Below are 5,109 nucleotides of genomic sequence, written 5' to 3'. Positions count from 1 at the left end.
TCTCCCCTTAACTATGAGAGATATTGTCTAAGATTTCTAGTGGATGCTTGAAACCCCAGATAGTACAAAACCCTGTATATATGTTTTTTTTCCTATGCATACATACTAATGATAAAATTTAATTTTTAAATTAGGTAGAGTAAGAGATTAACAATAAGAGCTGATAACAAAATCGAATAGTTATAACAACATGTCAGCATCACCACCTTTGCACTCTGGGACAATTTAAAAAATTATTTTATTTTTATAAACTTATGGCATACAAATATAATTTTGTTATGTGGATATATTGCAAAGTGGTGAAATGAGGGCTTTCAGCATATCCATCTCTGAGGTGATGTACATTTTACCCATTAAGTAATTTGTCATCTTCTACCACATCTTATCCTCCCACTCTTTTCAGTTTCCATTGTCTATCATTCCACACTCTACATCTACATGTACACATTATTTAGCTTTCACTTTTACATGAGAACATGCAATATTTTTCTTTCTGTTTCTTTTGAGTCATTACTTAGTAAAATAAGGATGTCTTGAACATAAGTACTGCACTGCCTTGACATTCAATCTGATAATCAAGATGGCTACTAAGTAAGTAATGGGCCTGTAGCGTATATATAGTCTGGATATGCTGGACAGAGATGGAGCAGGATGGAGCAAGATCTCCTTGAGCTACTCAGTACAGCATACTATTCAAAGTTCTGAAATAGATCACACAGCCATAAAACAATTCTCAGAAAATTCAGAAAAACTTGAATCATACCAAACACACTCTCAGACCACAGTTCAATTAAAAATAGAAATCAATACTAAGAAAATTGCTCAAAACTGTATAAGTACAAGGAAAGTAAACACCCTGCTCCTGAATAACTTGAGTAAACAATGAAATTAAAGCAGAAATTAAGAAATTCTTCAAAACTAATGAGAACACAGATAAAACATACTGGAATCTCTGGGACACAGCTAAACCAGTGTTAAGAGGTAAGTTTATAGAGCTAAATGCCCACATCACAAAGTTAGAAAGTTCTCAAATTAGCAACCTAACATCACACTTAGAGGAACTAGAGAAACAAGAGCAAACCAAGTGCAAAGCTAGCAGAAAACAAGAAATAACCAAAATAAGAGCTGAACTGAAAGGAAATTTAGACACAAAACACCATTAAAAAGATCAATGAATCCAGAAATTTTTTATTTGAAAGAATAAATAAGATTTCTAGACCATTAGCTAGACTAATAAAAAATAAAAGAGAGAATACTCAAATAGACACAATCAGAAATGACACAAGTGACATTATCACCAACCCCACAGAAATACAAAAAACCCTCAGAGACTACTATGAACATGTCTATGCACACAAACTAGAAAACCTAGAAGAAAAGGATAAATTCCCAGAAACATACAACCTCCCAAGATTGAACCAGGAAGAAATTGAATCCCTGAACAGAATAATAAGTTGAACTGGTAATTCAAAATTTACTTGAAACTGAATTGGTAATGAAAAGCCTACCAACCAGAGAAAGCCCAGGAGCAGATGATTTCACAAGTGAAATCTACCAGAAGTATAAAGAAGAGCTAGTTATCATTCCTACTGATACTATTCCAAAAACTTGAAGAGGAGGGACTCCTACCTAACTCTTTCCATGAGGTCAACATCGTCCTGATACTAAAACTTGGCAGAAACACAACAAAAAATGAAAACTTCAGGATGAAGTTGATAAATGTAGACACAAAAATTATCAACAAAATACTAGCAAATCAAATCCAGCCCCATAATAAAAAGCTAATCTACCATGATCAAGTAGGCTTGATACTATGCTCACTACCTGGGTGACAAAATCAGCTGTACTCCAAACCCCCAGTGATATGCAATTTGTCAAAATATCAAACATGCACATGTATCCCTGAACCTAAAATAAAGTTAAAAAAACTTATGAAATTGTTTATTTCTGGAATTTTCCATTTAATGTTTTCAAATCAAGGTTGGTCACAGGTAACTGAAACCACAGAAAGCAAAGCCATGGACAAGGGATAAGGGGAGACTACTGCATAGAGTTTACTACACACACATACACACAGACACACACACATACACATACATGAACACACACAAACACAAATGCGTAGAAGTAAAACTGGACATATCTGAATAAAATAACTGGCTTATATCATCATCATATCCTGGCTATCTTGTCATGCAAAAATGTTTTGCAAAATGTTATCATTGAGAGACTCTTAGCCCTCTTTTCTTAAAACTGCATGTGAATTTACAAATATCTCAAAATAATAATATAATTTAAAATAAAGCAATGAACTTCAAATTTCAGCTCTGACATGCAAATGGCTTGAAAGTTGTATTTCCCATCATTACAATAAGATGGAGCTGAACAAATTGAAAATCAATGTTTTTTCTTTGACCCATTAGAGGACAAGGACTGCATGACAAATAACCATCCCAAAATCTGGGGAGAAAGGATCATTTAGTGATATGCAGCTGAGATCTGCTTACCTGAGGCAATAGCTGCTGGAAACATAAACTGATAGGAACACGTAAATAACAATTTTGACAAACTGATGGAGGTTAAACATGGACTAGCATGTAAGTAAGAAGCCCCTGAAGCTGCAGTCTGAGGGAAGGGCCCCACATTTTTGTGGGCTTTACTTACAGGAACACCACAGGATTCCCAGATTGAAGATTGGAGAAATACCTAGCCATGGTTTTAATAACAGGAAAGGAAGCGTAATCACTGTGAAATAAGCCCTGAAATCCCTCTATAGAAAAGGTGTATCCTCCAGAAGAAAAGACTTTTAAGGGCATGCCTCGCTTTCAAGCCACCTTTATCCTTCCTGTGTCACCTAAGGAAGGGGAAAGACACTAAACTGGGGCCAGGATTTCAAAAAACACATTTGCATTGCTGCAGCCAGGGCAGAGAAAAGGGCCCTGGAGAGAAAGTATAGTCATATCACCAGAAAAACATCTGTGCATGTTATACTCCACCAACACACTACACTACATTACAATAGTGAGATTTAATCAGAAGATTATAGAATACTTTCCCTCCTCCATCACATCAACAGGGCTCAAGTATAATCATGAATTTGAGCTGGAAGAGCTCATATTCTCTCTAAGGAGAAGTGCTTAGAAAAGCCCAAAGTCAAGAAGAAAACAAAACTAGGACAGAAGCAGAATGTGAAATTCTGACACCTATGCCTACAGCACACATTAAGCACAGCCTAACTCCTAACTTGATGATCATAAACCAGCATACAAGAGGCCTATGTAACTCAGTTTCAATGACCTGATACAATATATCTGGTTTTAAACAACAAAAATTATAAGGCCTGCCAAAAGACAAGAAAAACACAGTATGAAGGGACAATTAAATCATCAGAAAAAGATGCGGATATGATATAGGCATTGGAGTTATCAGACAAGACTTTAAAATAACTATCATGAGCACATGAAAATCTTTATTCTTTAATAGAATGAGTAGACAACATGCAGGCACAGATGTGTAAGAGGAACAGCAAGATGCAAACTCTAAAAATCAAAAGGAAATGTAACAGAAATGAGAAATGTCTGTGATGGAATCATTGGTACACTAAAAAGCAGAGGAAAGAATCAGTGAGCTTGACAATAGGTCAATAAAAACTTCCCAAACTAAATGCATAGAGAATATGAATGAATAAAACATAACAGAACACCTAAGAACTGTGAGACAACTTCAAAAGTAAAACATACAAGCAATTGGAATACCAGAAGAAAAGGAAAGAGAGAATACAACTAAAGAAGGTAATGTAATAATGACTGAGAGTGTCCTCAAATTAATGGCAGACCGAACAACGAATTCAGGAATTTCAGAGAATATCAAGTAGAAAAACGCATGCACGTGCATGCACGCGCACACACACACACACAAACACACACACACACACCCCTAAGCATGTCATATTCAAACTGCAGAAAACCAAAGACAGTCTTGAAAGTATCTAGAGGAAAGGAACACCTTACAAATGGAAGAACAAAGACAAACATTACAAAAGACTACTCATCAGAAAAGGTGTAAATGTTAAGAAAGTGGAGTGATATACTTAAAAGTATTGAAAGAAAATCCCCGCCGACCTAGAATTCTATATTCAGTGAAAGTATTTTTCATACATGGAGGAGAAATAAAGACTTTTTGAGACTAACAGAAAGTGGGGGGATTCACAGCCTTCAGATCTACCCTACAAGAAAAATAAAGGAGTTCTTCAGGAAATGAAAATCAATATATGTCAGAAACTGGGATCTACATAAAGAAAAAAAGGCATCTGAGAAAGAATAAATGAAGGTGAAATCTTTTATTTTTAAAAATTCATTTAAAACATAACTATTTAAAGTAATTATCGTGGCTCAATACCCCAAGCAGTACCTGCAACTGAGGATTCTTCCTGGGGAGATCGCAGCCCATCTGCATGGCTCAAGAGTTCGTGAACTGCAAAATCCAACCTGGGAAGGTGGTTGTGTTCATCAAGCCCACTTGTCCATACTGCAGGAGGGCCCAAGAGATCCTCAGTCAATTGCCCACCAAACAAAGGCTTCTGGAATTTGTCGATATCACAGCCACCAACCACACTAACAAGATTCAAGATTACTTGCAACAGCTCACGGGAGCAAGAATGGTGCCTTGAGTCTTTATCGGTAAAGATTGTATAGGCGGATACAGTGATCTAGTCTCTATGCAACAGAGTGGGGAACTGCTGATGCAGCTAAAGCAGACTGGAGCTCTGCAGTAACCACAGAGCAGGCCCCATGCTGACGTCCCTCCTCAAGAGCTGGATGGCATTGCATATGATGACAGCACTTCCTGGTGGATGAATTTAGGGACACATACAGCTTTTTTCCTCTTTTGGCTCAGTATTTAAAAGTGGGCCAACTTGCTCTTAACCACAGGGCCAAGAAGGTTGGTGGGCCATCCTGATTTTCTTCTGGATGTGCTCTTTGGTTTTCAGAAGACTGTGACAAGTTCTGGCCCAGGATTCGCTCACTGACCCTCAATTGTTCTCTTTGGCACGCGTTTCTTACTGTTCTCCATGTGTCAGCATGTCTCTACCTCTAAGCCAGCGTTTTT

At 37.1% G+C, this 5,109-nt stretch overlaps 1 pseudogene; it reads left to right on the top strand.

Moving 5' to 3' along the window:
* The first annotated feature begins 4,453 nt into the window (after positions 1 to 4,453).
* Positions 4,454 to 4,774, top strand: LOC116470492 (glutaredoxin-1-like; annotated as a pseudogene).
* Positions 4,775 to 5,109: the final 335 nt, after the last annotated feature.

This window comes from Hylobates moloch, unplaced genomic scaffold (genome assembly GCF_009828535.3).
Source record: "Hylobates moloch isolate HMO894 unplaced genomic scaffold, HMol_V3 SCAFFOLD_6, whole genome shotgun sequence".
NCBI classification, from domain to species: domain Eukaryota; kingdom Metazoa; phylum Chordata; class Mammalia; order Primates; family Hylobatidae; genus Hylobates; species Hylobates moloch.
Note: the sequence above shows the minus strand (reverse complement) of the source record. Positions and strands in the feature narration are given on the sequence as shown.